Source organism: Copidosoma floridanum, unplaced genomic scaffold (genome assembly GCF_036245765.1).
Source record: "Copidosoma floridanum isolate Cflo_tuat_1 unplaced genomic scaffold, Cflo_Japanese_pri ptg000004l, whole genome shotgun sequence".
In the NCBI taxonomy this organism is placed as follows: Eukaryota; Metazoa; Arthropoda; class Insecta; order Hymenoptera; family Encyrtidae; genus Copidosoma; species Copidosoma floridanum.
In genome coordinates, this window is record NW_028321881.1 from 17,320,552 (window position 1) to 17,346,310 (window position 25,759).

Consider the following 25,759-nt stretch of genomic DNA (forward strand, 5'->3'; position numbering starts at 1 on the left):
AAGAAAAAATCTTGTTCGATTATGGGGTTTTAAAGGTAATTTACAAAAAAATTTTTGTTTATAAGGTCGTTTAAGGAATTACCGAGAGTACCACCTTCAAAATGTACTTACAAGAATTTATATGGGTAAATCAACATAAGTTTTATTTTTTTATCCATACGGTTTTAATATGATAAATTAATGGTTATTCTATAACGTAGGTCATAAGTATTTGATGAAATAACAGTATTAAGACTTTACTGGAGTTAGTTGGTTAATCTTATGTTTATAAGGTTTGAAAGTTAATTTGCCAATAATTTTGGTATACAATAATATTTGAGGAACTACGAGAGGACAAATTTCGAAATATATTTAAGATGGTCTTTAAACTATGAATTGGGTCGGCTACAAATTGTAGTTTATGATGTCTGTAACGGAAATTAACTAGAAATGTTGAACAATTTTTTTTTTTGCTCTTACTTTTTCGGAACGATAAGAAGATTTTAGTTAGATTGATACATCACAAACTGCTTGCCACTTCAGAAATAAACGTTTGTTTCATATTTATTTTGATAAGTAATAAATTAATCAAATTTGTTTAAAAATATTATAGAAAACATAGATTGCTCTAGCTACGAATGTTAAATGAAGATATTGAGCTGTATTTTTCGCAAACTTTTTTATTTTAATGTAAGAAAAAATTACACTGCACATACTAAGAAACAACATATCAGATGGTCAGAACGTAAAAAAAAAGTAACATATTTTAAGCCTTGTTTTTGATTTTCATAGCTGACCTATTTTTTGTTAAACTTTATTTAACTTAAATCTTTAATGTCATGCGATTCATCATCTTAGCTTGATCAATTTTATATAGTACTTGAATAGCGAAATTTTATGCAGATCTTCGAAAAATCTTTAAAAAATATCTTCTAAATATAATTATTAAATTTTCTTATGAACTTAAGTATAGCAACTGTACTTCTACGCTTCTGTGCGATAGTTTATAAGCAATAAAATCTGCTTTTATTCATCAACTTTAAGAATACAAATATTGCCAATCAAATTTATATTATCTGTATAAAAGGCATACTCAATTTTTTTTCAGTTTTCGTTAATGTGTAATTAAATTAAAAAACGAACATGTAAAGAAATTGTTTTTTTCTTTGCCTACTTAGATTTTAATAATCATTTATTTAATTCTGCTGCAACAGCAAATTTCTTCTTAAACTACTAAAATTGCTACGATTCTACAATCGTTTATTTGCAAAGTGACGTATTTTTTAATAAAGATTTTGAACATCTCGTTTCTTTTTTCAGAGTATACAAGGCTTCTATTCTCTAATGTCATATAGATGATTACTTAAACATTTTGACTTACAAGATAACATCTTATATCGTAGTCAATTTAATTATTAATGTTGATACATTTCTAAGGTTAAACACAGCTTTTGCATTCACAACAATGCAACTAGAGATTGAGATCAAATAGCTTATCGTTAACTTTGAACAGTAATACTTGTAAAATAATTTAACTTATAACATGCGTATGTTGTATATTGTAAGTGCTTACAATATAGTAAAATTTAGGAACACATAAGAAATTCAGATCACTGTTTTGACGTTTTACTTATATTTTCCGATCCCTTCACTGTCGCTATCTTCTTCTTCTTGACTACTACTATATCCTGATGAACTTTCAAACTTAGTGCTCGTGCCATTCTTTATTGTTGTATCTGTTGTTTGATTCTTAACGGTATCATTTTTGTTGCACCCCGTATCAGCTTCAACTTTTTTTTTACTTTGTTTTGTGGTTTGTTCAGTGTTTTTATCCCTTTTTTGCCACAGCTTCCTGTTCAAATTTTGAATCTTACTCGCAATGTAAGAATCAGCATTGGCATCTTCTAGTTCTATTTCAACATCATCTAGGTTTATTACATCTTTCAAAAAAAATCTAAAAATCGCTGTTAAAAAAATTTACAGTTAAAAACTTATATTACAACTGCGTTAATTTATTTCATTAATTCTAAAAGTCAGCATATCAAATCGAAGGTTTTTGAAGGAATTTTCGCATTTACATTTTTCCTCTACTTTCCAATGAATTACAACAATTATTTAGGATGACTTTCAAATCCATCCACTCGAATAGTTCACGATTCTCTTCTGGGTATCAAAAGATTTAATTTCAATTTAATAAAATCATGTTTCAGATTAAAAAACAACTTTAGTAGTAAATAAAATTGAAGTGTTAATTGTTTCTTCATTTACTTTCATGGCGACTCAATTAAGTTGTTCATTAGAAAGAACTTCAATGAAGTAAAATGTAACTTTTAATAAGTTGGCATTTAAATTAAAAATAAAATAAATTTTTTCTTGTAATTATGAACATAAAACCGTATTTTACTTGTAGCCGTAATTTTTGCTCATAACAATTCTTTGGTTGTTGGAAAATGGTTTTTTGTGATTTTCTTGAGGGGTTATATTATTTTTTTTGCATTTTTTTTATGTCACATTCCACAATTGACTTAAATTTTTATTTTTCATTCAAGAGAGTCCAAATCGGCTGTGTTGTTTCCTCTTTTTTACCACAGGAATACCTCAATAAAAAATTTAAAAAATGTATCCAACACTCCTTGACATCCAATTTCTATCTAAAATTTATTAAATAGTTTTTTCTTAAAAAAGTATGTTTTAGTTTTTGAAGGCAACAAAAATTTAAAAAAATGTTATTTTCTTTAATTAAATATAGTAGAAAATAGGCACCACGAAACGTTGAAGTTAAACATACAATACTATACTAAATATTCAAAAGATGTTTTTTAGAAGTTTTGATACGCAGATATCTTCATAAAATTTTGGATAGTAATCGAACATAATAGCTAGTATTTAGTCTGATAAATGACTGATTAATTATAAAATGAAAAAGTACTTTCATTGTGTTATTAGTTAATCAAAAATGCTCTCTGTCTTCCACTATTTTAATACAACCATAAATTTACACAAACTTTACGAATAAGTAACAAAAATTGGAAATGAAAAAACTTTTAGGTAAATTTATCTATACAGCACTGAGCGATTATCGTACAATCAACTATCCATCTAAATTTTAAATGTGTGTATACTGTAAAAATAAACTCTTCAAGAATTTGAATTATGGTTTTGTATCAATAAGTGTATAATTATCCATTTACTTATGTTTTCATATTTTTAATTAACTCGAGTGATACTTAAAATTATTGCTTACTCTAATTACAGAACAAACGTACTGTGGTCATCTGATTTTAAACATGTAATCAGTAATCATAACAAGAAGCACAAGGATAAATGTATTGTCTGAATTAAAATTTATTGAACAAAAATAGAGCTCTCAAAAAGCAACTAACAAGAAAAAAAATGAATCATCGAAAAATTCTTTCTTTTAACCATATACCGACGTTTTTGGTTTTATATGATTTAATTGAGGTGTATTTCTTCAACCGAATATTGATGTCTCTTATTTACCCCTTATAAATATTATGTTTTTATTTTCCATCTAAGCAACTAATATGAATTTAATGTCTTCCAAGTGGTTACATACATTTTTCGTAACCTTCCGTACAAAATGAAAAACACTCTAATATTGATAATTGTTTTTTTCCTACCGTGTACAGATACCAGTTTTGTAGGATCGATTGTTGGTTTTCCACAAACGCTACAGTTTTTTTAGATTTTGGGTGCCAATAATAACACATGCAATATTTTTCACAAATATGGAGCACTGATTTGCGGGCTTGGCCCTACAAGCTTTTTTAACAGCTTTATGATATCGATCTAGACAGAAATACATATCATTTCCACAGTAGATCTGAAAATGTTTTTCTCACATGAGATTCTTATGTTTACATACAATTTTTACTATTTCATATACTAATTATATGCAAAGACACGTCGAGGTACGATTATTTCAAGTTTAGAAATCAGAATGAGAAAATAGTTACAAATTATGGTAACGATGAATTTAAAGAGAATTTTTCGTAGGCTTGGTTGATATTAATTAATATTCGATGTCAAACTTATGGTTTACGTTTTAACACCGATAATTAATTCACGTTCTTTGAGGATGTCACTACAGTTAGGGGAGATGTAGAGAGCACTAGGGGGAGCGAACATGTGGCAGGGCCGACAACTGTTTTGCATGCATTAGTATACACACACATGCACATACACGCATGCATGTACACAGACACACTCATGTGTGACACTGACACTGTTTTTTTATTTTATTGAAAAAAAACTACTGCATCCCTCTGAAAACTAAATATAATGGATTTTTTATGGTACAACAGCATTAAAAAAAGAAGTGGATGAATTGTATAGCTATTTCTTTATAAATTAAATTTTTATGTGACTTCTTTATACAATTGCGTGTTAAATTGACATTTTTTCAACATTTAATATTTAAAAAACGGTGTCGTTAAATGATCTGAAATTTTGCATGAGACATTCGAAGATCATTACCAATGTCTGTTTAAATTTTTATAAAATTCTATAAGAAAATGGTACTTATTATGAACGTCCTTAAGTTTTAGTGTCAAGAATTTTGAATAATCAAATTATGTAACGCAGTCATATAAAGCATACCTACGTAAAAAGTTGTAGATATGAACAAAACGATAACAAATAATGCCATATACTTGTATGCTCATATCTGCAATTTAAATGTTATACTCATATGATTTAGCTGTATAAGTAAATTTACAAAACTTATCAATGTCTTTGTTAACGTATCCAACCCGTATGTCACCCAAATTTTTCGTGGCAAACACGTTAATATCCCTTGCAGCTATGATAAAATAAAATAATAGAAAAAATGTATACAGCTTAAGGTATTATTAATAGTTAAGAAAATGTTTATCTTAATAACGAACCATATTCATCTACTTCATTTAAAATTTTTTCCACTAATTCTGTTTGGTGTTTTCGTGATAATTTAATTTTTTGCTCCTGTTCATTAATTGCATTTCATATTTTTCACTTTTGCATTTCTCATCTAAATACAATGTCTTATAATCTTTTAAGCTTTTCTTCTTTGTACCTAAAATTTTCTCACTATTCTTGCGTTTCTGTGATTAATGTAAAATCCAATTATAACATTTGTGGTATTTGCAAAATTTAATTCAATTTCAGATATTTATTCAAATGTAGCGTAAATATGTATTAAATATATTTTTATATTAACGTATTGTCGATGTACAGATAAGTTTTGCACCTAATAGTATGATTATATGTATGATAATTACTTACTAAACAACTAAATGGACATGAGTCGGAACTTGTCAGTATTTGAAAAATGGTACTGTATTTAATAAATTTAGTTATATTGCTAGAAAAAAATTCAGTTGGTTTCGCTGACCGTTATGTTAGCAAAATAACAACAATAATCATTTGGTCAAGTAGAAGCAAAAAAATTTTAATTACAGAAAAATTTAGAGCAGCGTAAATAAATGATAAATTAATGTTGAATATTATTTTACGTTAGCTTCACGATAATCAGAAACATTTGTATAAAATTTTCGTAAACCATAATATTCAAGTACGATTTCAGTCTACTTGTAAAATTATGACAAGATAGAACTGATCAAATATCTCATTCAGATAAAAGATTAGTTCCGAGCTTAGATACGTATTATGTTAACAACAAAAGTTTCTCTGATTTTATATACCTATAATTATTCCACATAAATAATATAAGAGTATATTGACATTGAAACTCACGCTTTTTTTTCTTTTCATATAGCATTTCTAGTTTTCTGTGACATTTTTAAGTCATCGCTTACAACAATATTCGAACTTTTATTTAGTTCAGTAGCTTTATCAGTGTTTTCAGTCGCTCCGTTAACGTTTTTAGACGTTTTTAGTCACTAATTACAACTTTCTGTTTTGCATCAGCTTTGCTGATACTTATTTCCACTTTAAGATCTAAAATACCTTCAATTATTAAATTTTTGACGTAAAGGTCAACTTCAACATCATATAATGGGTTTCGAGATGTCAACTATACAATAGAGATATGAGAGTCCTTAGTTCTGACTTCACTTTTAGTTCTCTTTTTTTTTTTATTTTTTTTTTTTTATTGAATGAAACTCCAAGTCATTAGACTTACATTTATTGTTGCCTTTTTTTTGGTCCTGCAATTTTTAGGAATATTTGTGAAAGGCTGCAATCCACAAACAAATTATCAAACATGCATTTAAGTTCTGCAGCCTCCACCTTACCTTCTTAATTGTTTCCGTATTAATATTTTTAGAGGCAGTATCATTACAAACAGTAGTACTGTCTGACGAACATTTTTTAGTTTCATTAAAGCTCACATGAGAAACAATATAGTTTTCCTTTTTGGCATCCTAAAAACATAAAAGTGTACCTTTATTGTACGCAATGGCATAATTACCATCGTAAAAAATTTAAATCAGTAGGAAAAAAGAATTGATCGAATATAGAATAATTGTGTTAGTTTTAAGTGATTTAATTTAAACATTATCTCACAAATTATTATGCATTGAAGACTAGTTTTATAGTCAAATAATCAAACTTTCATTGCAGCTTTTTTTTACATGAATTTGTAAAAACACTTTTGTTGAAAAAAAAAATAATAAAAATAAATAAATAAATAAATAAGTAAATTAACAAATTAATAAAACAAATTCATTAAGGATGGTACTGTTGACTTCGTTAGGTGTGTAGTAACAAGTTTATTAATTGTGACTGTATGTTGTGTAAACTCTGCACTTTACTGTGAATAAATTATTATATAAAAACGTCAAATAATTCATGAACACCAATAAATTTTAAAATCAAAACTAGGTAGAAAATCGTATTTATTTCCGAGAGCATTTTATGAATAATTTGCGCCCTTAGAGCACCGTTTTGCGCTTTACGGCACACTTGGCACTTTTTAGTTACTTTTTGCCTGCGCACTGGAATGAAATTTCTCATCCTCTGGGCCCAAAGCTTATTCTCACCTTAGGGTACAAAGTAATTAGCAGACAAAAGATGTGCCCATGGGCACAAACTTGTACTTTGCACTCTTGGTGCTAAAAATAGCATTCACAATTCGAGCACAAATATAGCAACAACCATGCCCTCAAGACACATATTATACCCTTAAATTAGTTTGCCCCCAGGGGTGCAATTTTTTCGGCCTTCCAGGCCCAAAATCCGTGTTTACATTCTTAGTAAATTAGTGGTGGCAAAGTGTGCCCATGGGCTCAAAACAGCACTGTACGTTCTCAGTAAGGAGAACAATTTATCAAATTTGAACACAAACGTGTAGCAATCACGCCCTTTAGATCCCCTAACCGTACTTTGCATCCTAGTGATGTAATGTACTTTTTCTGTGAATACCTTGAGTAAACATCCAAAAATCAAATCATGCTCACTTATGAATTATAAATTTATGAATTTTTATAAAATTACAATAAGTAGATTACTTTTCATTCGTTGCATTAGTAAAACCATCTCATTGGAAATCGCGGTACAATGTATGAATTTGTTAAATCACATAAAAAAGTTATATTTGTCAACTAGTTACTGTATACTACACAGCATAAGTGAATCACTTACGTATAAGTTATTTACAACGTTACTCTACGTATACATATTGTTTGCAGTACCTTTTATGTAGCTCAGGCACTTACCATAATTCATGTTGTACTTTACATGTATTTGGGAGAAACGATATATAGACTTTTTTCTCTATGTCGATGACTACAGCTTTTCGTTTAATCATTCTAATTTGTATTAATGTCAACGTAGTCATTTTCCTAGTGACCTTGTAAATATGCTTTGCTGATAATGAATCTGAAAGTCCACTTAAACTGTTATGTAATCCATGCATATTCATAGATGTAACTTTTTTTCTGAGAAACAGCAAAACAGCGAATCTCTATTATATTCCCGTTAACTGTTTCTATTACCCTGTCATTCGTTTTTATTACTCTTTTATAATGAAGACTGTCATAAAATATTGATTGAAAAACACATCGCTCAAATACTTAAGCCTCCAAGGATGGGTTATTTACAAATAAACGAATCATAATCTGTACTTCTTTGTCATATTTTGCCTTTGCTATAAGTTTCACGTCATCGACTATATAGTAATTTTGAGGTACCTTTTTATGGTAAAATAAGGTCTTACTGTATTTAATCGCTGGATTACAATAATCAGCTGTAATTAAATGATGACCAAATATTTGCCTTTTTAACCACTTTTCAGCAATTTGTATGGTACACCCCTTAGGTGCATTTGTTTGTCTCATGTATTGAAAAATTCCATTTTCAAATGGGAAGGCTGAATATGCCCACAACGGTCCACATTTTCGAATAGCATCACAGTAGTGCAGTAAAATGTTAACATTAAAGGTCATGAAACTTAAACCATAATACTTTTGACACTCTCCAACGAATTTTAAAAGGCAGTATTTACAACGACTATTTCACGCATTGTAAGTGAACTTTTTGAAAGAATATAAATGCTTTCTACGAATAGTTCGTAAGATCGAAATAAAGATTTAGAAAGTATACAAAATAAACAAGGTAAGCTTACGTGTTCTAACCATGTTGCCCATTCTGTTGCTTTGTATTTACTACTGTTGTCCAAATTACAAAGACATCTTCGAATATCACGACACAACTTTATGCTCTTCATTGAATTTTTGAGTTTTTCACGATCTTTTTTGGTTAACACACAGCCATTCCACTTATTGTACAAATGCTTTGTTACACCAAGGAAACACCTATGCATGTAATCTGGGGGTAAGCCCCAAACTTGCTTTATTTCGATTAGTTTTGCTTCTCCTTTCACACCTCTAATAAATCTTCCCAAATGAATGGAGTTCTTGCAATCAGTTAAATGAGAATCATGTGTTCTGATTGGTGGATCTTGTTGAAGGAGAGGGTATTGCATAGATCCACTATTGTACGTACCAACGTGGTAACACCAGCTGAAGCCAAAACTACAGTTGAATTTAATCCGATTTTGTAGTAATGGTCTCGCAACAGTGTTAACGGAAGAAAATAGAAGATAAACTTTTTTTTTAAAACATTCCCTGTTGTATGATCAACAAAAGTGATACCTTCAGATGCCAATTTTTCCAATGATTCTTGTAAAGTGGACATATTCATAAAATCTGCGATTGGTTCGCACTCTGTTTGCCACAATGCAGCTAATAAAATATTTTTAATGCGAGTTTTTGGTGTTAATTCATAAAGATGTAATTGTATAGGCCAGAGACTTTTTTTGGAACTATTGAATAACTGTGCGCCATCTGCATTCATATTCAAAGTCAAAGCTTCTGGTTCCATGCATAATAATTTTTTGTACATTGTACCACTATAAATATCTTTTACGTCACTACTTTTGTTTTTATGTGTATTATACTCTCCTTTGAATATTTTAAAATCCTGTTGAACGTTTGGTTGACTTAATAATAATTCTAATTGATATTTGAGATCAAGTGTAAGAAAATAATTAATAGACTTTGATGAGAGAACATAAGCTGTTCTACACTTGAGACATTGAACTGTTGTTGACACTGATTTAATTGATTAAATCTTTAACAGTTCTACATTATAAGAACCACAGTAAAAGTGTTTCTTAACAGTCTCTGGTGGGTGAGGAAAATTTTTTGACGGTAAGAATGTACTGTAGTTCCAGTTTTTGAATTTAGGTCCAGCCAAAGTTTGAAATAAATTTATCATAGCCAATCGTAGTTCCCTTACAAGATTATATTTAATTATTATACTTTGTAACATTAGTAAAACTTCAGAAACAGTTAAATTTGAGTCAGGAAACATAATGTGAGTGTGACTTGAATGATTTGAAATATTGTTGACAAAATGTGTAGGGTTATCATCATCTGAATATTGCTCACTGTCTTCCGATTCGCTAAGAGAATCTTCGGAACTAGTATCAAAGTGATTAATTTCTTCATAAATAACATTTCTTTTATAGTGATCCTCTTCAAAGATATTGTTTATATTGCTGATCATTGGTTCAGTCGTGTTATTACAGTGCTGAATGTCATTGTGATAAGAGTTTGTTTGTGAAGTATCATTAAGTAGACCATATTCAAAACTTGTAGAATCTGTTTTAGATGTATTTGCTTTAATAAACTCTGAAACTGTCAACGATAAAAATGACGTATAGAGAAATTTGAGAATTAAAAACTGCACATTTAAATGAACTTTGCTGTATTCATACAGATCTTGTATGACAATTTCCGCTAGTTAATGTGAAACAAATAAGTAAAATATTCAATCATTCTTAAAAACAAATTTATTCTCTTTTTTAAGAAATCGCATAATTAATCTAGTGACAGATAGTGTTAATTATCGCACGGCTAATTGCTTGATACTGTTGTGTTACAATTAACGTAAGAAATTATCCAATGAATTGCGCAAGAAGCTCGATAATATCGAGCGATCTGTCACGTGAATGATCTCGCAAAGAATCGTTAAACTTCATTTACAGAGAAAAACATAATAACTAGATACCTGATGAATGCAAACGACGTAAGAAGAAATAAATGTTTTCTTATATATTCTCTACAAATTAGAGTAAAATTTTTTAAAATATAATGTACCTACTCCAATATTTCCATCATTAATTAAAGTTATTTCTTAACGATACGCAACCAAAAATTTGTAGATAGGCATGTTTGACTACGATAATTCTTGTTATTGCTGAGCATTTATTATGCTAATTGCTTTGTTACTTGATAAATACTTGTAGCAAATGCGGAAAAGATAAGTTTTAACACTAGTGGTTATTATGCACACGAGGTACCAGCGCTGCTGACCTCAGGTGTGTGTTCATCATAAGAGTATAAAATGTGAAAATCTTATGAATACGTACGTAGATACATGCATACATGAATAAAAATAAGTATGTGTACATGCACATACTCACATTAATCGACACGCTTACTTAGTGCCTACATAAAAATCTAATACATACATAAGTAGATACGTAATACCTACTAATACACACATATAAGATACAAAAAAGGAGCTAAGTTAGCGTTACGGGCTCTTGTCTCAATCGAAAACTTGCGGTTTTAATGACGCCTGGAAAAAAAAATTGTGGAGTTTTTAATTTTGCTACAGCATGGAGTCTTAAAGTTATTAGTGCCAACACCAGTTTTATGTATTTTAGAGAAACAAAAGAAAAAGTATTCAAGACGTAAATTCTGTTGAAATTGAGAGACTGAAATCTTATTTTAACATTTTAACGAAAAATGCTCTCACAAATGCACGCAATCAAACTTGGGTTGATGATGTTGCTAGGATTTTTTCCAATTTTTCTATTCAGCCACTCCATTAAACCACTGCTATAGGCTCGCGAATTTCAAGATTCTGTCTCCCCAACATAAAAACTAAGAGCCCGTAACGCTAAAGAATGTCATGTAACTTTGTGAGGAGTTGGACCATCGACTCAAAAGGTGGCGAGTCAAAACATAGCTGCTTTATATATTACATAAGTGCAGTGACGAAGTTTACTTTACGTTTGCTGCATTACAATCTCAATTTTTTGACGTATTTATAAGAGCCCATTATGCTGCTTTTTTTGCTAAGAGAAAATAACGTTATTTCGTTACGATTCAAAACACATTGTATCTTCGTTTAATGTTGGATTATCAACTTGAATAGTGATTTGAACAAATGCTAATCGGTATATCATATAAATGTAAGAATAAAGTCAAGTCATCAACAATTTAAAATTTTTTCAGTGAAAAAACTAATAAATGTTACAATAATCCGATATAGCCTGTTAGTATTGCCCATAAAGGTTTAACAAACATAACTGCTATGGTAACATTAAGTTTGATTTATGCATTGCACAGTTTAAAAATATCTGTTTGCTGTTAGACTTTTTTCCCATTGTTTTGTTCAGATTGTATTTTTTGTCAGATTGATGAGAAGTGGAGGTGGAAAAGTCATACAAGATCCATTTTGAAAGTTTACAGTATTCATATAAATTGATAAAACAAGAACTTTTTTCATTCTAGTTGTGAAAAAACTTACTTTTGTTAGGATTACTATGTGACAATATATCTTGCCATCGTTTATGGATTCATCCACTAACTTGTCGTTTATCATAAGATGAAGATAAAGGTAGTTCATACATCCTTTTTGTTGGTGACATTATTATGTAGCGCAGTAAATTGGAATTAGAATTACAATAGTTATTTACATCTGTACAAATAAATGATATATTATAACTAGCTTATAACCGTCCACTATGTTAGCTGTTGTATGCCACTCTTGAGCTGGGTATAGTGTAGATTAACATTAACACTACGAAACTAAAAAATAATCAGATCGCATGTTTGTTACTATCAGTTTGCCTTGAGTAACGATGCACGTGCCATCTCAGAAATTTTTTAATGAGCTCTCCTAAGCAGGTCTGTTGTTTATTTTGATGCTAATATTTCTCAAAATACTCTGTCCCCCTGACCACCATCGAATAGGTTTCAACTCATTTGTTTTCTACGTTAAATAAAATTGTCATTTATCTAAGTCCCCCAAACTCCTTCAAATGCTGTGTAAACCAACTCCATAAAGTTTCAGGGATCCCTTCTGTGCACACATGGTTTCATCTTTTATAGATATTTTAACATGCACCAAATATAATTCAATATGCTTAACGTATTTTGCATTGTCGTATATAAACTTGTATTAGGCTTTTCGCATGTCAGTGAATTTGTGTTTGTATAATTGGTAAGTATATCGATAGATTAATAGTAAGATTAATAAGTAAGTAGAAAGATACGTAAATGGATAGATGAACACTAAGTCGGTAGATAATTCGGTACGTTGATACCCTGGTAGCACATGGTAACTTTTGAGAAGCCGACTCGTTCACTTCTCACGCACTTCTTACGCAAGTGCGTAAAAATTAAAATCTAGGGTAGAAAAGTGAATATATAAGAATCAGCAATAATGAACAGACCTTTTTATTAATTAATTTATTTTGATAAAAATGGAAATTGAATACTTGGTTGATATAAATGGTCATTCGTACCACAATTAAAAATAGAAATAATTACAATTGTTTGTTAGTATATATCACCAACGGATCACTGATCACTTTGAATTTCCAATAATTACAATTGTTAATAAAAAGCACTATTCCTATAAAGATGTCATATTTTAAGGATTTTTTATCTTAATAAATCAAAAATCTATCTATTTATTTTTAATGTATATGTGCCGAAAAAAGAATCAATTTTTTGTTTTTTTTCTTACTTTGCCTAACAGATTGAAAATATTTTCATAATTTTTTTAAAGAAAGAGTGCTTTCATTAAAACTTAAATTCAAATACGTGTAAATAGGATCTTCAAAATTACAATTAAATATTATAACAGACGTTTATAATGTACACATAAAGAATATTTTAATTACTTTGAAATGGAATTCCAAAAGCTAAAGTTATACAAAACACTAACACTTTTAAGATAAACTGAAAAACGCTACATAACAATAAATTAAAAAAGAATTTCAAGTAGTAGATTAAATTGTTATAAAAGTTTTCTTATTAGAAAAACACCTTAAGTTCTACCATAATGGTAGCAATTAACGTGTAGTATTTGTAACATAATAGAAATATAAAATAATAATTGTCCGGTATCTACCATCTGAACACAGTATGCGAGAAGGGCATGGGGTGGTGAAGGCAAATTTATATGTGTGTACATACATATATACATACATGTATACGTTTATCCATACGTATATCGTAACAAAAAGAAAGTTTTATGTGTTGATTGTTACTTTGTTTATCTTAATTTTACTTGTCTCTTAAAAAACATTTTTTTTATTTCTTTATAATAAAAATTTTAACAATCAAGATGTACAAAGTTATACACAAAAAAGCAAAAGAAAAACTTGGAATATTATTCAGAAAAAATTTCTCACTAGAACTAAAAGCAATAAAAATATCAAATTTTTTCAAATAGCACACTGTATATTTGGCTAATTATAATAAAAATAAATAATCGATCAAAATTTTGTATTCTGTATGTGATAGTAATTCATGTTTTACTTTATTACAATTTTTTCTATGAACAACAAGCTATGTATATGTTCATACATACAGGCTGTATATTTGTTGAATTATAATATAAAAAAGAAGAACGTTTAGTTTGTTAAACTGAGGCATGGGACACGAAAATAATTTAATGTAAGTGTTACAATTAGAGGTAAAATTGAACGTAAAGTTCAGTCTAATAAGCAAAGGTTGAACGTATACTTATACTCACGTTCTGTGTGAAAGAAATGTTTATGTATGTATTTTGGCAATGTTTAAAAACAGCTAACTTGGGCGGTAGAACTGCTTATTAAATGATGATATAATTTTGGTGTATGCGATTAAAATTACTTTAAAAGGGCAAGTGAATACATAATGTTGGTTAAAAAATAACATATTAAATTATGTTATAAACAAATTTTGTACCATTTAAAAATTAACTTGTTTGACAGTTAATGTTAATTTTAATTAATAAGGTAACACTATTTGAATGTTTATAAATAAAAGCTATAAAAGAGGGACTAATATATTTTGTTTGTGCTTAGTACGCAAACTGTAACGAGTTAAGTGGACATGTCAAATCTCTTGAGTTAAAACTACGAAATTAACGTTTCAAACCCTATGACAATTTAAATACTGTGTATAAACTTATGTTGCCAATTTTGTTAATCGTAAAAAAACTCACCAATTGTTTTTGTTTTAATGCTGCTAATTTATTTTACAGCAACTCGTCCACGAGTTGCACACTTTGATTATCGGATTCCTTGGAACTCTTACGTTCATCTTCGTCATCTGTTATTTCTGACGCCGTCTGCACAAGAGACATAGGTGGGCAGCGAGTTCGAGACTTACTAACTTTTTCTTGTATTTCTTCAATTGTATCTGCAAATTTTGCTTTGTTTTTTCTTTAACTGAAAAATTTCCTATCGTATTTGTTTATAATACATTGTACTAACTACTAATTACCGAAATCATAAATAATTATGCCTTCTTTTATGCCAGTAAGCATACTGTTTTTATACTTTTTGAATCTATCATACGGCTCACTGAAATGATAGATTTTATTTTCAGTAACCGCAATAAGTTGAACGTCGTTCAATTTCACATAATTAAACATCATGGGTGTCCTAAGAAATAATATTACTTAACGCACGATGTAAATAGATAAGTAATAACCATTTTTATAGAGTCAAATTTAAAAATAAGACAGTATATGAAAATATATGTTTTTCATGTGTTCAACAATGCATTACATAAACTTGATTAACGCGTGATTTACAGATTTTGAAGCAAATAGTTTTATAAAAAAAAGTTTTTCTTATAAAATTGAGCACATAAATAGGGACCCTTATTGATTCATTTACATTCAAACTTTAAATTTGAGTTTATTGATGATCTAATGTCTACTTGGACAATAAGTATGTGAACAAGAGGTTAATATAAATGACAGTATCCTTTGTTAAACATGAAAATTATATCACAATAAATCCAAGTTTAGAAGAAACTATTTCAAGAGTCAAATTTATACTTGAAACTCCGAAAATCTTTCTTAAAAAACACAGTCTACAATGACGTATGTACTAGATATTTATCAATATTTAATTAATAGAATCATCAATTTTTATATAATTGTTTAAGTACTTGTCTGCTTTAATTCAATATGTAGGCAATAATATTTGTAATCAATAATATATATTGCAAAAAATATACATGGAAAATCTAAGAATGTCAATACTGATTTGTACCATAAATCCAGGTTAAACAAATTTATGCTTATGAACTTTGATTCACAGTACTACTTCCCAGTACGTATAACTGGAATTTAAAGTAATGTTGCGCACTACTTTAAAATATGTATATCATAAGTTACAAATTATTTGACACATAACAACATATATTACAAACAACGTACACGGGTAAACTAAGAATTTCAATTCAATAGTGATTTGCAGCATAAATTCAAGTTAAACAAGTTTATGCTCGTGAACTTGGATTCTGCATTTATAGCACTACTTCCAAGTAAGTTCAACTAACTAGGATTTAAAGTAATTTTATACACTACTTTAACACATTTGTAGATAAGTTACCAACTATTCTACACGCGATTTTCATGCTTATGTTCGTCACTTCACTGTCCACTTACTAGTAAAAATAAAATTGGGATGTAATATATCTATCCACAAACATGAAAATATTCTTCCGTGATATTAGACAACAGAATGGTTTCCATAACATACGAATATTTCTGATAAACAAGTGTTGCATATGAAAAAATTACGTATCGTATCGTATTACTCGTGTCCGCTTCAAATCCTCAGTTTTCTCCAGTTAATGTACTAATGCACATAAGTATTTACATTACCTTCACTTATCATTGACTTCAATACTCAATTTCAGTAATTAGGCAGTTTTCTCACTACTTTTGACGGCAGTAAGATCTGTAAAGTGAAAAATATTTTCCGTACCAGCTTTTTTCTTGGATACGGCCTCTTGATACTGCCTCATCAAGCTGACAAATGGTCTGGCACTAAGAAGCTTACGCTTGCTGTAGGTGTATACACCTATAGGTATGCATGGCAATATACCTACAGTGACTCGAGAGTTGAGATCGCGTGGATCGAGATAAGACTTCAGATCGAGAGATCGCGATATCGAGAACATGACGGAGCAGTTTGGACCGACACACACACAAGTGGATCATTATATTAAGTTGTAGCCAGATCGAACTGATGGATTTCACCTAACAAACTTGGAATAAAGATAAATTACCATTATTAGAAAAAAATATATATACGGCTAAACCATTAAAGCCTTGTTAAAAGGACAATGTAAACGGAATATTTGAATAGGTATATAAAGAAAAAATTACAATTATTTACTTCTTGTTACAGTATTTGGTAGAATTAGGTTTTTATTTAATGCGTTATCTTGAATATAGTATGAGAAGTATGTTAAACAATTGACAAAGCTACGTATATTTTAATATTTATTTAAAAATGAATGTCAAAATAATATACATCTGTATGTGTGGGTGCGTGTGGGCTTCCATGGAATCTGCAGGTAAACTACCCAATCATTTGTTGATTACTTAATATTGGAATTACCTGTAAGAAAAATGGAATTATTGTGTGTATTTGCTCCAGAAAATACATAATCAACAACAGTTCCTTTTATATGATTGGCTATCCAAGACTAATTATACCATAAGTTGACTTGTGTAGATACTTATTTACACAAGATTAACTTAAACAAGCGATTCCACAGTAGTACCCGCACAAAACATGTATGCAGATTGTGACTTTGCCATATATAGCATCTTATTAAAAAATTGTAGAATAGTATAGATTAGTTGCACAAGCCCTGGTTAAAAACATCAATACTTAACATACCATTACGATATAAATCTGGATAAATAAAAATCACAATCACTACCATTAAAATTTTTCTTGCATTTCTTCATATGATATGTATTAAATAACTGTCGTGCGAAATTAATTTGTATTTTCCTAATAAAATTTAGTTAAATAGATTCAGATTTGGTACTGCACATAAAGCCTGATTGATTATTTCACTTAGCATGTTTTTGGCTGATTAATCTTGGTTTCATTTAATGGGATTTTATAAGATTTTTTTAGTCGCTTTCAATCGGGGTATTTAAAAAGTAAGTATTTTACATTTAATATGATCTTCGTTGATGGAATAAAAAAAAGGAAAATATTTACCGTTTGAACTTCCTTTTATTATAACGAATTCACATTCAAGTGTTAACAATGTAACAAGTTACTATAACTATCCAACCATCAAAATTAAATGAATGCATCCTTGTAATAAAAATTAAGAACTGATAATTAGTATTAGGTGTATTAAGACAAATGTGTAAGGCCAAAGAAAAAGTAACGGTAAGATTAAGAGTAAAAAGGGTTTAATTTAGCTAAGGACGTAAGGGTCATAATAGCCTTGGAGTAAGTTTACATAACAACTGAACTAAGCAGCTAACATATAAATTTTTATCAAAAGTTCACAAGACCCTTCAAAACAAAGACAGGTTAACTAAAAAAAAGTATAAGATTGTTGTTAAAATTTCTTACTAAAATTGAAAAAGACATCATAACAATTAAACAAAATAATTTAGTTAGAAATATAAATACTGAAATATCTAAGTTTTATTTAGTAGCTAAGGTTTGGTACAGTCATTCAGCAAATAGTGTGTAATACTAACTACATAAATATTTAAGTTGTTGCTAAATACTAAAATAGTAGTTTTTATGTTTTATGTTTTAAGAAGCTTACTCTTAGTAAAAGTAAGGAGAGAGTCAGAATACATGGTAGAAGGCAAGTTATTCAATTCTCTTACATCTTTAGTATTTTGAAAGTTTTAGTAGAAGTAAACATAAATGAGAGGAACTAATAGATAAGCAGCATCCACGTGCCTCAGACTAGACTTAGCTAGGTGAGTTAATTACCAGTCTTCAGTAGTTACTTAAGAAAACAACACATTATGTACCGTCTTTTACTAATAAACATCATGGTATGGTATGATATCTCATTTCTAGGACTCTTTTTAGTTTGCGCTGTATCAAAGTTTTTTTCTGCTTCTAAGTTTTTGCCCTAACCAAAAGGTGTGCAAGTCTTTCGTGTAGGCCCCATGCAAAATTCCCTCCAGACGATTTAGTCATCCATCCTCCTGGGTACTATTGACAAAGCGCAGCGATTATCTTAAGCAAATCCCTATTATCAAGTTAAATGGAAGGATCTTTTCCATTAAACCATCTCATTCACTGTACTGACTTTTCTAATGATCAATTGTGACTTCACCTAATAAGTTGGCTTTTCTTAAAAACCATGCTCTGGAGATGCAGACATCCCCAAAAAATATCAACTATCTGTTTTCAAAATTAGGTAAGTGGTGTTTGGGTACTCTAGTTACTTATCTCATCACAAAAAATCGAGACAAAATCTTGAAAACTTTTGACAGGATCTGAACCCACGACCCCTCGAGCATCTCTGGTTAGTAGGCTAGTATTCTTACCACTTAGTAATCAAAGCCTTTTAGATAATTTAATTATGTTAAATTTTTAGTAAATTAGGGTAACGGGCTATGAATTCGAATAAGTCTTATACAAAGGGAAGTACGGTGTGGATGAGATACTCGGCTCATGTGCAAAAAGTGATTGGTTTAAATCTCAAAGGAAGCAGTTTTTTTTTTTAAATCATATAAATGATAAGAAACAAAATTTATGATTCACTTTTTTTGCATGTATGCTTGAAACATGTGGCTTAAATAGACGTGGTATGGGCGGAGAGAAAAAAGTTTCCTTTTGTCAGATGTTTTATCCATGTCAGAACTCTAAAGTCGTTGACTTACTGTAGCATAGAGCACATGTATGAAACTATGAATTTGAAAATGCTTTAATTATCTTAAAAGTCTTCTCTATGTTTCTTCTGATATTAAAATATTATATTTAAAATCTGGTATGGATCCTTAACTATAGTGCGATTTAACTAAATCTTACCCCAATAACGTTCTTAAAAATTTCTATCAGCAAATGAAAAATGTGATTCGGTACATTAGAATAATCACCATTAATTGTTATATTATAAGACCTTTTCAAGTGTCAGGACATTGCCTCAAAAATTGGTAAAAGGGGCAAAAAGGGATTTTTAGCCTTTAAAACAAAAAACATCTGAAGATAAAAAAATTTATACATACAGAAGATGCACAATTAGAAGCCCAACAAAACTAGTCACGTCGTTTATTCCAAATTAGTTTAGTAGTTTTCTTGCAAGTGAAAAAATATCGCTGTTTTGACTATTTAACAAAAAAAAAATAACACCCCTAAATTAATGAGAACTCTGAATCCTTTGTATGTTTGGAGCAAAAACTCTAAGAAATCTGACGTACGCTAAGAATTTCTCATCGATTCAGTTTGTAATTTTTGCAAACTGTTATGTTTAATGAAAACAAGCCTTTTTTAAAAATGGCTACAAAAATGTTTTGGGATCTTATAGAACAGTTTTACAAAAGCACTTTTATACCTTAAAAGTAACTTTACCATTTATTTACATTTCATACTTCTAACTGGTTAGCAAACCCTCTAAGCAGTAATCCAAAAAAACAGTAATTTGCATGCGTGCTTGGTAGCTGGCTCTGGTGGTGCAAAGTTATCACGCATATATTTCTCTGCCAAGCGCTCGCAGCATTTTCAAGCTTGTTAGTTTAAATTGACAATACATTGTAAAATAACGATACATTGGAAATCAAGCATTGCAATTTAACGCTAATTTTTTTGTCTAGGGTAGCTTTCAGTAATAATAAGATTGCGTACATTAGCAAGTTGGTGATAGTAATATTAGCCATGGAAAAATGGTCATTCTATAAATCGGAAAAATTATTTTTTTTGCGTATGTGATGCTTTATTAATACATGATACATGTTGTGCCAGATAGGTCCTAGTTGGCACGATGCCGCAGTAGGTAGAGGCGGCATCCTTACTTAGTTATTCGAGCAAGTGACAAGACATCAAGTTCAGACCCACACTCTCTGACTCGCTCTAGCATCGCACATGAGCCTTTTACACATGGTACACGCGTGAAGTACTCAGCTTAAATACTCAAACTGCTTCTGACACGCACACGTACACGCACACATAACATAGTATGTGAATAATGAGAGTATGAGAATACAGTCCTAGCATACGTTTACAAACGTTGTTGCAATTTGGCAGTATACTTAACATGAGAAAACAACCGTGAAACGCTTTTCACTAACAATTAAAAATAAAGTAGAAGGAAACGTTATTTTAAAGTATATTTAGATATGGGCAAGTCCTTTTCTTTATTTTTGCAAGGAATTGAAGGCATGGACACCAAGCTATAATTTCTCTTACATATATACAAACAGCGAATCTTTCCATGGACTTCTTAACAGAATATTCTTGTCAAATTTCCGAGCACTCTTAAGCATAGCTTACAACTTATCTTCAGTCTAGTTTTATGAAGTGTAACCTGTATAGGAAATATTTTACGATGTGACTTACTTAATAACCATACAATAATAAATTCGCAAAGTTTCTCAGCTTAAAAAAGAAGAATATTTATGTCAGTGAAACACAGAAAAGGGCAAAAAATAAAAAAAATTGTTTATAAAGTTTTGTTTGAAATTTTACGGATAAGAGCTACAAGCTCTTAAGTACGATTTGATTTCCACAAGAACAAAATACAGAAAAAAAGAGGAATCTTCTATTTTTTTTTCACTTGATAATTTAAATCTTATTTCGATACTCCAAGGACCAAGTGTTCCAAAATCCCTGCACGATTCGAGACAATAGCTTCCCTCGTTGTAGTGGTGCTATTTTCTTGGAAGAGAAATCCGACTATGGGATTGAATAAGACTGTTGATACATCAAAAAATGAGAAGGACTGAGAGGACCCAAATCAGAGGGGTCGTCAGTCAAGGAGAGGCCTTGAGTGTATGCATGACTCGATCCTCGGTAGCAGTGAGGAAAATTTGACGCAAGAAAGGACCTGGTATCCAATTAATCTCTTTAAATTCAATTTAGTTGACTTGACAGAAGCTTTCCTTAAGCCTTCAAAGTAGGGAGCTGATAGAGATTGAAATGAAATTGCGTGCCAAGGGCACACAAAGAATTGGAGAAGCGAATGCTCTTACATCCGTCTTTTAACATTTTACATAACTTCCGATCAGCCCTTGATGATATCACTCGACTAAGAGTATGGTGAGAGGATCTCTGCTAAATAAGATCAGAGGGTGCTCAGCATCAGAGTCTAACATGGCATTGCTTAACCTGCCTCTAAATCATAACACTCCTTCATAGAGAAAGCGAGCAAGCTTATGTAATCGGCTTGAGGTAGGAAAAAGCTCTCTCTGATCGATTGGGACATTAACATTGCGTGTAATGACTTCAAGATCAGGCGCAAAGTAACGCCATTGACAATCAAAGACCAATAACAAGAATAAAGCTCAGGTTGGTGGACTGTAAGGTAAAGATGCGTATTATGGGCCACTGGCTATATTATGGGACACTCATTAATCAATCAAAAAAATTAAATGATTTTATATTATGTTTTTGTTTTAATAACGATTGAAACTGAAAGTTGGAAGAAGAAGCTTTAAAAGGACGTGTATATGCATCGTTTCAGCATTTTGTAATTCGGAAGAAAACAATTTTCATTTTGCTGTAGTCCTATTGTGGCTAACTGGCTAGAATTACAGAGTGAAAAGTGTATTATAGACGCTTACTCACATAAAGTATATTGACATTTTTATTTCGTATAATATTTATATTCTATGTTGTAATGGTAATGTAAATATTTAAAGGCTTCTAGTTTCTAACAAAATTTCTCGTTTCTTTATTAAATTTTTTTTTTTTATGCTAAATAAAAAGTGGTCCAGCACATTGTCAAAAACTTACCTCATTGTACATATTGTAGGTAAGCAAATACTAGGTGGCCCGCACATTTTAGCAGACAGTCAGTGCAAGTGCCTATTACGAGCCACGCTAACTGTGTGCACTATAATCATAAATTAAGGTGGAATTAGCGTCATGTTTTGCACAAAACACTTCACTACGTATATATGAAGTTGAATAGGATCTCGATATGCCTTCAAATATGAGTAAGCTATATAATAAATGTTCAACTTCTGTGATCGTAGAAACCAACCTAAAACGATGACAAAACCATGAATTGTCTTGTCAGTTTTATTTATTTTTTTTTTTTTTCAGGCAGAGCTAATCAAAGTAAATTGATTGCAAAGAAAAAAAACATTTTAAAGTGAAAAAAAAAAAACTATTCTAAAGAAACGGTGCTGAAAGTTTTAAGGGCAGTTTAAAATGGAACTACTGTGAGAGAAGCAGCAAGAACTTTTAACATGCCACGTTCAACATTAGCAAGGAAAATTTATTTTCTGGAGTTAGTCAATCGTACTAGTGGACCAGCAACTGTTCTGTCCAAAGAAGTAGAGGATTGAATAGTATCTTGCCTTATTGACAGGCCTGGGAAAGCGTGCCCTGTAAACATAGAAGAATTTTTAGATTCCGTGAAAAAGTATGTAAAATAATAAAATTTTCAGACTTACTATACCAATGGAAGATCTGGACGACAGTGGACAGAAGGTTTCTTCTTACGTCACTCAGAACTCAAAATAAGGATGGCACAAAATTTTATTAAGGCATGAGCAGATGTAACTACAGAGCATTTGAAGAAATAATTTTCAGGAGTCCAGACGTTTTTGGAACGTAAAAATTTGCTCACCTTAAAACCTTCTCAAGTATTTATTTGTGATAAGACAAAAAAGTTATCACCACAGTGGAATTAAAAATAGTGTACAAGCAAGTTGATGTTGATGAGAGCAGAAACTTCACTACCATGTTAACGTACAACGCTGAGAGCAGTTGTGCCCCTCCTATGGTAATGTACAAGTATAAAAGTTCTATTCCAGAGAAAGTCTTAAAAAGTTGTCCACGTAACTGGGGCTTGGAACATTCTGAAAGTGGTGAGCAGAATACTGAGACTTTTTATAAGTACATTACAAATGTGTTTTATCCTTGGACAATCGGAAATAAGCTAGACATGCCAATAGTGGTTTACTTGGATAGTCATTTATACCATATCACTGATTTATATCACTGATAAAATTCTGTAGAGATCACAATACTGCAGTCATGCAAATTATATGATAACATAAGTCGTCTGAAAAAAAACATTGCCTAAGTGTTATCAAACTGACACTTGAAAATATGAGGGATGAAGCTTATGTTGTTTAAAGTGGCTTTGAAGTGCACCAAATTAAGGCCTTTTAATGAATATGCTATAGATTATGATATATTCAGTAGGAAAAAGTAAAAGAAAGCCAGAATACCACCGGAAATAGCTTTTTATGAAGTAGATAGTAAATTTTTGGAAGAATTTGAGAAATCTCTTGATCAGCAATTACAAAAAGATTTTAAAGAATGTAAATCAAATAGAATATGGAATGGCAATAGCAAATTTAAAGAATTATTTGAGTATTGGAAAGGACTAAAAGGAAATTTAAACGCAAGTTTGAAGAGCGTAGAGAAAAATGATAAAGAATTTCCGTCTATGTAGCCGGAAGAAGCTCTTGGTATCTCATTTATAATATAAGGTGTTAGACCAACAAGTTTTATTAATTTTATTTTCATTTTTTTCATTGACATATTTTTGTTATTGCCAAAAAATTTAACGACTGTACTTTAATTGTCCTTTTAAACAAATACTTATTCATTTGTTTTTACTTTTTTTATTCTTTAAATTTGATCTGAACAATTTGATTTTTATCATTCACTTTGAAGAAACTCTTGTGTGACACTATTTTTAATTATAGTTTGACTTTTCTTTTTAATTTAAAATAACTTATGTTTACTTTTATTTGCAAGATTGAGAGTTTGAGGTTTTTTTCTTAGGTAATGTTTCAACTCATTATGATTCAAACATAGATGTAGTTTTGATTGATTAAGACGAGCCAATTATCTATGAGAAATCAAAACACTAAGTGTCAAAGCGTAAGGTTTTTAAAAAATCTAGGCTCAAAAGTGACTGTTGACTAAAGTTTATTTGCATATTTTTCTACTATTTTAAAGATGGGAGAAATTCTTAACATTCAGCCAGGTGTCATATTTGATGAATCCATTGCGCACTATAAAATTCATGCACATCAGCCTTATACTTTATCAGCATTGAACAATAGTAATGAAATTTGCATCTCAATTCAACATCAAGATTTATGTCTCTTACCCTTATTAAGTGCTCTTCATATTTATGGACGTATTACATTAAACAATTTCACTGCAGTAACTTGAACTGAGTTAGTTCAAAATTCTTTTTGTCATCTGTTTGAAGAAATTTGCTACGAACCTAATGCCATTGAAATAGACAAGTGCATAAATAAATGTTGGTACAACAACATTTATAAAAGGTTAGATATCGCACTATCCAAGTCAAAGTCAATGCTAGAAAACGCAGGATCGCTAGATATTACAAAAACAAACAAATAAGTAAGCGATGAAGGTTATTTTGGTGTTTCGATACCTATAAGCATGATAATTAGCTTTTCTGAGGACTATTGTAAAATTGTAGTAAATGCAAAGCATGAATTAAACCTCACAACACCGAGAAATGACTTAGATAAAGTTGTACAAACAGTTCATAATGATGTTTACGAAGACTTTTAAATAATATCGACTTAAATAAAATGTCTCATGCCTAATGTAAGTGGATCAGACAGACTTAAATGTCTAATGTCATTGAAAAAGTAAGCCAATTTTAATGAGTCTTTGCAATCAGACGTTGTATTAATATCCCCTTCTTTCAACAAGTATGAAGCATGATTTGACCGTAAACATATCTAATCAACTGGAAAAATTACACTTAGTCATTTTAGGCTTTTAAACAGATGGTAAAGATCAGAAACCTGATAATGCTAACCACGTTAATCAATGTAATATAAGTAATGTTGAGTTATTTCCTAACTCTGAACACTACCCCTATGGCACTCACTATCTCAATATTGATAAAAATCCATTTTCCTTACTCTTTAATACGTACACAAATCTTTGAAATGTCCCTTATGGTAAAGAAACAGAACTTATGGTTAATAAAAACGATTTTATTACACACATGTCACTTATCGTTATTGACTCTTTCGAACAAAATGAGGCTTTATAAAAGCGCAC

The 25,759-nt window shown here is 30.2% G+C and overlaps 1 protein-coding gene and 1 pseudogene across 1 annotated transcript in view; both read right to left on the bottom strand.

Moving 5' to 3' along the window:
- The window catches only part of Apoltp (Apolipoprotein lipid transfer particle), a 2,496,658-nt gene that overhangs the window by 2,289,016 nt on the left and 181,883 nt on the right, over positions 1-25,759 (bottom strand). The gene's annotated exons all lie outside the window — the stretch shown is intronic.
- LOC149375750 (uncharacterized) lies at positions 1,606-10,008 on the bottom strand (annotated as a pseudogene).